The 10,473-nt window shown below is 40.3% G+C and overlaps 1 long non-coding RNA gene across 1 annotated transcript; it reads right to left on the bottom strand.

The window, feature by feature from the left end:
* Positions 1-1,322: 1,322 nt before the first annotated feature.
* LOC103641703 (uncharacterized) lies at positions 1,323-9,743 on the bottom strand. The gene is made up of 4 exons (XR_002749385.2): positions 9,126-9,743; positions 4,467-5,701; positions 2,065-4,058; positions 1,323-1,991 (listed from the first exon to the last, which is right to left on the bottom strand). It is a non-coding gene; the product is annotated as an uncharacterized lncRNA (long non-coding RNA).
* Between the last annotated feature and the right edge of the window lie 730 nt (positions 9,744-10,473).

The following is a 10,473-nucleotide window of genomic DNA, read 5'->3' as shown; positions in this document are numbered from 1 at the left end:
GAGCCAAGGGTTGGAACCAAACACTGACTGTTTCTGCAATATATATGATTTATCTTATCACATGAAGGCAGTGGGGAAGGAAAAATATCATAACCATTTTGGTTGTCAGTCCTTCATATACCGCTCTGATGCGAGATGCCATGTCCCAACATTTCGGAAGAAATGGCCAGAATCATAGATAAGATAGTGGTCTTATGTTAAGAATGATTTAGTTGAGAGGGTGGATATAAAAGATATAATTCAGCGTCCGATTCAGTCACGCTTCGGCTTCCAAAGGCCTTCGATCGTGACTAGTGACAGGGCTCAAGCTTGTCTGGTGGCCTTCAACACTGTGTGCATTAACATCACGGACTTGGTGCAAGAGCTAGCTTTCAAAGTATGGCTTCCTTGTTAATGAATGGGAAATGTCGAAGAAGATCACTGACAGTTCAAACGAAGGTGGTCGGGTTTATTTGAAATATACATACTGTAAATAGTCATAACAATCGCAAATAGCGCGCGTGGCTAGGATTTCTTTTACCATATAACATTTGATTTTTTTATTAAAAACATGTTTATTAACAAATTTGTTTATTTGTTTGATTGTATCGTTTTTTGTTCCATATGTCTAACTCTTTAGCTATCCTCCAAATGAAAGGTAGTTTTCAATTCCGTTTAAATGTGCTACGGTATTCGATAAAACCATGGCTCAAGTCACTTATAAGTTGTCTAATTTTTTGACCCTCTTGTAGAATCAAAATTTAAATCTAAAAAAACTTAACCAACACAAACTTCATAAACATGCTTACTGTGATAGTAGAAATCTCATCAGGTCATGAAAATATTTTTACGGCTAGTTTGGAAACCCTACTTATATTTTCCAAGACAAATTAGATCAATTTTTCTTGAAAAATAGAAAACCTTTGGAAAAATAAAGTTCTAAAACTAGCTCTTATAGGGTTTTTTATTTATACATGAATTTCAATTGTAGTCCAGCGATTCAAGGAGCTGGTGCTGGTGGAAAAACAAATCATATCATATCTGACAAAGCTAAACTAGTATGTACTGGCTTCTTAGGTAGTGTTTGGTTGAGGAGCCAAGTAGAACGGAGCCGTTCCATTCCTGATTCTAGGAATAGAGCCGCTCTGTTCTGTGTTTGGTAAACTGGAATGGAGCGGCTCTGTTTTTTGTTTGGTTGCAGAGTGAACTGGAACAGAACGGCTCCATCCTTTGTTTGGTTGAAGAGTCACTGAAGTAGACATTAGCATGACATACAAGTTCATCACAACATGCATATATTTGACATGATAACATATAAACCACAAGTCATCACAACACTCATATAATCCAAAGTGCCATGTTCATTAGTAAATAGAAGCATGACATACAAGTTCATATCACCCAAAATGAAGTATTCCCAAAGTGCCTTGTTTATGGATACATAGAAGCATGACATACTAGTTTATGTCACCCAAAATGAAGTATTCCTAGCAAGCCTACATATTACCATTAATGAACTCAGTAAGCATACTAAGCTTGTACAACAACGGCACCTCCACAAACCCTTGTGCAACATTAGGATTGTTCAGCAAATAAGAATAGTACTTAGCCTTGTGCTCAAGCTCAAAACCAGGAAGACTATCCACAGCTTCAAACAAACCTGGTGGCAACGCTCTCTTGGATGCTGCATCTCGTATAGCACCAGCTATGGTTTGAGTACCGAGTTCAAAGGCGTGAACCAAAGGATCAACTATATTTTCATCCTTCTTAGCTCTCTTGGAGGGCCTATTGCCTGAACCCGCTGTGTCTTCTTTGTCAATGGAAGTACTGGATGGTGTTCCAACATTCATCTCATCCTCTTCAACATCAACAGCAAGAGGTTCACTTGAGGTCTTCACAAATTGACCTGTTGCAACACTATCACCGAAGATGGTAGCTAGATTTCCATAGTATGGAAGAGGCTTGTTTATGTACTCATCATCACCCTTGTTGATCTCCTTTCCATTCTCATCCTACCAATGGACAAACAAATTTTTTTAGTGCAGAGCATTAATAACAAAAGAAAATGTACAACAAACTTATTACCTTAAAATGACTTGTGTACATCTCATGGTCATATCGGATGATAAAGTTCTCTTCATCCCAGTTAGCACCACTCTTGCTCCTAAGTTGGTTGATCCTAATGTACTTTTTTTTCAATGTTTTCAAGTGGTTGCCAATTTGTTCAGGAGTTCTATTGATCTTAAAATGATTGTTCAAAGCTTTAGCACAAGCACTGAGATGAACTCTTTTGAAACCAGTTGATGTTTTGGAACCATCAGCAACAAGGTTAGCAAGAAACTCTTGCACAAAAGCTTTCTGACTTACTGTCCAAACAGTTCCACCTTTAACCTCTCCTTCCATTATATCCAGCTTGAAATGAAACAAAATAATACTAAATTTCAGCAACATAGAGTCATACAAACAAAATGATACTAAATTTCAGCAACATAGAGTCATACAAACAAAATGATACAAGAGTAATACAAAGAAAATGGTACATAGAGTAATACAAACAAAATGGTACATAGATGGTTTACAGACTCATGGTGCATTAGAATAATATTGTTGACGGTCTTGCCACATGGCATTTGCAAGTTCTTGCCTAAAATTAACCATGATGGCATGTTCTGTTGCTTGTCCATGTGTTGATGTTTGATGGATAATGCCAGGGAGGTCATCATTTTCGGCTATAATCAAATCATCACCGCCATCTTCTATGACCCAATTATGGATAATGCAAGCAGCAATAACAGCTTCTACTTGGGTAGGGAAAGGGAAAAATGGTATTGCATCATCAAGAATTTTGAATCGCCTCTTCAAAGAACCAAATGCACGTTCTACTGTTACCATGAGAGATGAGTGCCTAAGGTTAAACAATTCCTTCTCATTTTGCACTGGGTTGCTGCCCCACTCATTCAAGTGGTACCTCACACCACGATATGGAGGCAGGAAACCCGGCTTGGCTCCATATCCGGCATCAACTAGGTAGAACTTGCCTAAATCATATAAGGGGACAGTAGTTATTATATACTCAAATGAGCTACGCAAATGATCTACTCAAATTTTTTGTACCTTGAGGAACACGAAGACCATTTGGGCGTTCTAAAGCATCGCGTAATATTGAAGCGTCATGGGCTGTTCCCTCCCAACCAGCTATAACACATGTGAACCGTAGATCAAAGTCTACGGCTGCCATTACATTTTGTGTAGTGTAACTCTTCCTACCACGAAACGCAGGTTCCAATTCCTTAGGAACAGACGCCCGAATATGTGTTCCGTCGATGGCCCCAATACAATCCTATTTTAGCATTACAATAACAATATGTAAGGTCTCAACAGTCTACCTATAATCAAAATAATTTGGGCAAACAAACCAAACACTACCTTAAAATAAGGATCCCAGCGTGGGTTCCCTTGAATTTTAGATGGTGTCGTCGATGATGGTGGCTTAATGAAGTCGGTGTGTAGCTCTCCAATTGCATGAAGGACTTTATTGAAGTACCGACTAACGGTTTCCCCGGACCTACCAAAATTAGTGGCAACTACTCTATTCCTAACATTATGGCCAATTGTGTGTAAAAACATAGCAACTTGTTGCTCAACACACATGTGTGTAGTGTCTTGTAATAAACCTCGATCCCTAAAAAGTTTACAAAATCGAAAGAACGATGCTCTATTAAGCCTAATCATATTGACACAAGTAACATCATTCTTCCAAATTTTATCATTGAGATACTCAGCTCGCTTCCTATCCCTCTCATCAATTGGAGCATAAGTAATTTGTCCTACGGGTGCATGACCGTGTCGTTTTCTCTTTCGAGCTCTAATAACAATTGCCATCATCGAAAGAACCACATGAGCAACAGCTACATAGACTAGAAAATCATCGCCCTCATCCATCTATATGCCAACAAAAAATACATAACCAATTCACAACACATGAAGACAGTATATTCAAATCAATAGAGCGGCAAATTCATCTTACAAGTATACCTTTGCTGCAGTTGTTCTTGGCTCTCCTTCTTTGTGCAATCAATCTGGTTTCCAATCAACAAGAAGTGAATTAGTTTACAATCAACCAAAAAAAGGCACAAGGAGAGGGAGCTGCGTAGAGGGAGCAGTAGATGGAGCTGCGCAGAGGGAGGCGGCCATGGCTGCTCCGGCCAGATCTGCGCGCCGGGACCAGCAGAGAGATGGCCATGGCTGCTCCGGCCAGATCGTTCGGCGGCAGCAGGATAAACCTGCGCGCGGAGGCAGCAGGACACCTGCGCGCGGCTGCAGGAACGCCTGCGCGCGGCGGCAGAAACGCGCGGCAGCAGGACGGCCTGTGCGGCGGCAGCAGGACGGCAGGAAGACAGCATGCGCGCGGCAGCAGGAAGACGGCTGGGCGCGCGCGGCAGCAGAGGTAGGTGGCGGCGGCGGCCATCAGAGAGAGAGAGGTGTACCTGCGCGGTGAGGAGAGCGGTGAGGAGAGCAGGCTGGGAACGGAGCCGCTCCGTCCCCTCAATTTTTTGGAGCGGGATGGTTCCGGATCTGGAGGGAATATTCTTCTTTTGGAGCCACTCTGTTCTAGTTTCTTTCTAACCAAACAACACTAAAACTGGGACGGAACGGTTCCGTTCTACTTCGCTCCCCAACCAAACACTACCTTAATGTACAACATTTTTGGTGGTAGTACCAACAATGTAATAACAACAGCTAAATTATTCCTATAATACAACTCGGTGACTGTCGTAGAACTAAAATTTCTTTATCTCAATACGTTAGTTGAGAGGATTCAAAATCATGTTTCACCTCTGCATGGATGCAAAAAAAACATCTGCTTTGACGCATCTTCTGTCCTTTGTGTGTTTAGAGTGTCGCACTGTAGCACCTCTAGCAGATGATAGGATAGTGACTGTTGTCTTCATTCATGCTGCCTGAAGAACTTGCTGTTGCCTGTTGCGGCTGCGCCTGCGCCTTCCCACTTCTCGCGGATTCGTATGGGAGCGTGTTCAGCACCCTTCATCCGGAACATAGCATGTAGGTTTTGCATAAGTTGGTCTAATTCAAAAGAAAAGGTTTCACATAAATTGAGGGACGAACCCCATAGGTCGAACAAACAAAATGTGAAGAAAAAAATAAGGCAAAAGGCGGTTGTATAGCTATTATCTTCCTAGCTGAACCAAACTCAAAGACAGACACAGCCCAACAAACATACATGTGGATTCAGAGGGATTCGAATGGATTTCAACTTATGATTTAAACAGACTCAGGCCCTGTTCCAATCTCGCGAGATAAACTTTAGCAGCTATTTTTTAGCTACTTTTAGCCATTTGTAATCTAAACAGGAGAGCTAATGGTGGTAATTGAAGCTAAACTTTAGCACTTCAATTCATATAGCTAAAGTTTAGCAGGAAGCTAAAGTTTATCACGTGAGATTGAAACGGGGCCTCAATTCCATCCAGTTCCCGGTAAAGTCTACCCTAACTGCTGGACAATCACATGAAGGTCATAGAGTAAAATCTTTTTCAGGGCCCATGATCACTCCCGAGATCAGTCAGATGAAAGCCTTATTCTTGCACGCCATAGTAGCATGTCTTTCTGGTATTGGTATCTGCTTAAAGTTCAGAAAACTGAAGACTGGTACAAGCCGTTTACGGATAGGGAAGAAGCTGAGTCATTAGCATCTGAACGGCTTCTGCAAAAAAAACATTTGTTTTATCACATAAAGCCTTGATTGACTGCAATTAGGGCAGAAATGAATTTGCTATTTAGTAAACGAAAGGGCTGTAATCAATTGCTATTTGCTTCACTTGTTTGGGAAGAGGTACCATCTACAAATAGTGTTATGAATGATTTTTTTCTCAAAAAATGTTGAAATAAAGTAATAAGTCATACACTTTGATTAACAAAATGAAACAAAATTAAAGAAACAAAGAACGTAACAAGGCCATGCAATGTCATAGTGAGTGTTGCAGCAACGCAAGCAAAATAGGGGCCTAATAATAAAATTTCCATGTCCATTCCCCACAAGTAATTAGAACTTCCACAATAATGGAGACTACCAGACTAAATAATATGACTACGAACAAGCATCCACAACAACCAGTACCCAAGAATCACGTGTGCACTATGGTCACGTTTTCCCTTGGGGAATGCTCTCAGGGAGTACTAGCTAAGCATTTGGTTAATGGACTAATGTACAACACGAGTCTAGCTCCTTAGCAACAGAGGGAGCTCAAGCGTGTGGTTAACGCACACATAAATCTTGAAAATCATAGTGTGACTTCAACAATTATGGGCATGAAAATGTATGTCTTAGCATGCAGGTACATAGGTTAAACACAAATAAATAATTATGTAAAGAAATGTGATATTAGATTGTTATAACCAGTTAACCACCAAATGCTCACACAGCCTATTATCAATACACATTTAAAACTAATTAGTGTCATATCCACTATCCTCTATAACATATGATATGTTTTTTAATGTACACAAAACTGGTGTCTGGCTCTAGAATGGAAGAAAAAACAAACAGTGCAGATAATTTAACTGCACACATATATTATTGAAACCATACACACTTTCGAAGAATTATGTGCAGCACAACTAGTATTATAACAACCATATATTTTGTACAGTCAAAAAAAGAGAGATAAACAACTGAGTGCCGACAAGAATTGTCATCCTAAAGAAATGACAATATTAGTTACAGCAGATAGTCAATGATTTCAGATGCATGATTATCTTTTGGGCAACCAACCAATATACACCATCTCATTGGAGTCTAGGTCCAGTTTAATGGAAATGACTCAAGCAGTGTGGAAATATTTATCTATGCACACATAAAATCTTGGAAATCATTACACGATTTCAAGAAGAACTATGTGCACCTGAACTACATTCTATTAAACTAACATTTATACCATAATAAGAAAACAAAATGTCAACACGTGAGAAGACTTACGATGAGTAAGAAATGGCACCATTTTCAGAGCTGACGATTAGTTCTGACTCTAAAAGCATAAAATCCATTTAGTAATTAATAAATGTACACCATCTCATTGGAGTCCAGGTCCACGTGACATTGGAGATGACTCAAGCAGCGTGGAACATCAATATATGCACACATAAAATCTTGAAAATCATTATACAATTTCAAGAAGAACTATGTGCACCAGAACTAATATTCTAGCAAAACTATTTTTTGTGCTAACAAAAGATCAACAAGCATGAATGATAGTCAATGATTTCAAAAGCAAAAAATCCTTTGAGCAACTATGCAATATACACCATCTCATTGGAGTCCATGTCCAGTTATAACGGAGATGACTCAAGCAGTGTGGAAATATCTATATATGCACACATAAAATCTTGAAAATCATTACACAATCTCAAGAAGAAATATGTGCACCGGAACCACATTCTATAAAAACTAACATTTACTCCATAATAAGAAAACAAAATGTCAACAAGTGAGATTACAAGACTCATGATGAGTAAGAAATGTCAACAAGTGAGAAGTATGCACCATCTCATTGGAGTCCAGGTCCATGTCACAGCGCAGATGTCTCAAGCATCATAGAATATCAATATATGGACACAAAATCTTGATAATCATTATACAATTTCAAGAATTATGTGCACCAGAACCAATATTCTATCAAAAATATTTTTTGTGCTAAACAAAAAACAAAGATATCAACAAGTCCTGCCAATCAAAATGGGATAGTCACAAAAAAAATCATGCATCCAATTCAAGCCAGCATCAAGACACTAACATACATGTCGCACTTGACGAGGACAACAGGTGTGACTATCATGGACGTGAGCCCGCAGACAGCGACGCAGCCTATCATGCACGCTCCATAGAATGCCGAAGAGTACTAATTCTTCCGGCCTGGCTCACTCGGGAAGACAACCATACGCCCGACCACACTAATGCTGTTGTGGCCCCAACCATGGAAAGGCACCCAACACAACGTGATGGCCACGCAATTGGGCCATGTTTTCACTCACTGCCGATTTACAATTATCAAGCGAAGGCTAGAGGTGACACCGGCAGGATGGCCCATCACATCTGGCACAGAGAGGACCTCCCACAGGGCGTCCAATTGTTGCAGTCATAAGCTAAGATTATTTAGTTCATATACATCACATATTGAAATCTTCTTTAATCATTATACTTTGATTAAAAGTTATGAATAAATATTTATAGATGACAAATTTTGAATGACATATATAACTTCCCACGTGAGGCTATAAATCACACTAATATAGGTTGAGCAAGCAACTTTGTTAATAGAAAAGGGAGAATGGATGAGATTGTCAGTTTTCTGTGGAGTTCATAGATCTTGTAGATTGTCAAAATACAACGTGAGGCATAGCAATTTCATCCATGTTTTTCCTTGATGACAGCAAGGGATAAAAGCCCACACTCCGGTAATGAACATAAAAATGGTTCTATCATGAAACACACTCGATTGCCAAAATGATAAAATAACTGATGTTTGGTGCAGTTTCTCGTAGGAAACCCAGAACGACAGCCATATCAGTGACTAGCAACTGTTAAGGAAGATCAGAATATGGTGAAGAATAGAAGCACAATGAAATAATTTGCGTATCACTGTTACTGGTGCTCATTGAAGCCATTGGCTCACCATGCCATGAAACAACTGAACTCAAATAAGAAAAAGAAAAAGAAAACGAAAAATTAGGCATGTTGTTTTATCATCTATCAAACTACTTAAATATTAAGAATGATGATGATGATTTAATGACAGATCAGTTAGAAGTGTTTCTCATTTTTGGCTAAGATGCTTTCATGGGCAATTTAATAGGCAGACCAACAAAAGAATAAATTCGTAAGTCAAAATATACATCAAGCATAGTTTGGATCAAAATTTTGCCAACGCAACCCAAAATAACTCCTAAATTTCGCACTAATTACACTTTGATAATGCAAGTAACAGCCTAGCTGCAAATCTCATGTTGACTTACAAATTGTGTATTCATAAGTCACATTTATGACTGCTATATTTGCAAGTAGATCAATGGATTTAATCCGTCGCTGATCTAACGAGAAAATAAAAGGTTACTTATGCCTAACAAAAATTTACCTGCGCAGCAACGCCTGAAAGTCCACCGGCGAGCGCCTTCCCAACCAGGCCAACCTCCCGCCTGTCGCTAGCGAGGGTGGGCCGAAGATGCTGGAACCCCACGATGCAAAGCGGGGTGTACATCAGGTGGCGGAGGACGGAGGGGGATAAGCCCCGTTAAACCCCGCCATCGCGGACGAGCTCGGCCGCGACCCGGATTACGCCGCGCCCGCCCGCGCCGCCGGGGCTGCGGTGGAACTGGAGGCGGCGCGTCTTGACTGCGTCTAAGGAGTAGGTGGAGGCCTCCGCCATGGTGGCCGAGACCAACGAGAGTGAAACCTTGGCAAGGGTCCTGCGGCGGCGGCCGCCGTCCTCGTCGTGGGCTGACATCGGCCCTGGGATTTGGGAAACTAAATCGCGGCAAGCCGTGGGCTGTGTTTTCCTAAAAGTCCAATCTGTGTTAATCTAGACCGAGGCGGACGACGGAACGCGCGGTGGCGGCTGATGCCGGAGGCCAGGGAGGCGGGACGCCGGGACCTGATCCAACGGACCCCCAGCGTGGACGCGAGGGCGCAGTGGCGGCCGATGCTAAAGGACGGAAAGGGGCGGCGGTTTCTGTGAGAAAGTTTTGGAATAGTGATTCAGAAGTAGGGATTATGATATATATAGACCCCAAACCCTAATAGGCCTGTCAGCTCACATGGGCTGGGCTAGGCTAGGCCCATAACTAACAGGCATAAATCAAATACAATTTCACATCTCACGGTCGAAATATCATAGGAGATATTAAAACTAGATCGAAATTTCGAAAACAATAAGGATAAAAGAACATTGGTGATAGCAAATTCAACAATGTACCTAGAAAGTGTCTCAAAAATTAAAATACTACACAATTTAAATTGTTTAGAGCAATAAAATAGATTTAGTTCCAATAATTAAGTCCTAAATTGTATATTTCAAAAAAATAAATTATATTATTAAGAAAGAGAAGGTTGATAGTGATGTATAATATAAGGATAGGGCACTAATTCGGATTTTCGTGTATTTGGATCACTTTATGGTCCGTCCTACATTTTTTGATAAAAAATTGCAAAATTGTCACTGTTAGAACTGTTTTTTTAATAAGTTGACCCTATATTCTGACATAAAGCACTGAATAAAAGCATTGTTGGAGATGCTTGGGAGATGTAAGCAAATTGGAAGCCCATCATGGCGTGGAGGATGTCAACGTCTGAAAGTAGCCTAAAGAGGTGGATAGACTACACTTGAAATTTTCGTCACAAACTTTATATGGCAAATAGTTAAATCGGAGAATATATTGTGGTATTATACATAGCAAATAGTTAAATTTTATATGGTAATATATATA

Source organism: Zea mays, chromosome 10, assembly GCF_902167145.1.
Source record: "Zea mays cultivar B73 chromosome 10, Zm-B73-REFERENCE-NAM-5.0, whole genome shotgun sequence".
Taxonomy (NCBI): domain Eukaryota; kingdom Viridiplantae; phylum Streptophyta; class Magnoliopsida; order Poales; family Poaceae; genus Zea; species Zea mays.
Note: the sequence above shows the minus strand (reverse complement) of the source record. Positions and strands in the feature narration are given on the sequence as shown.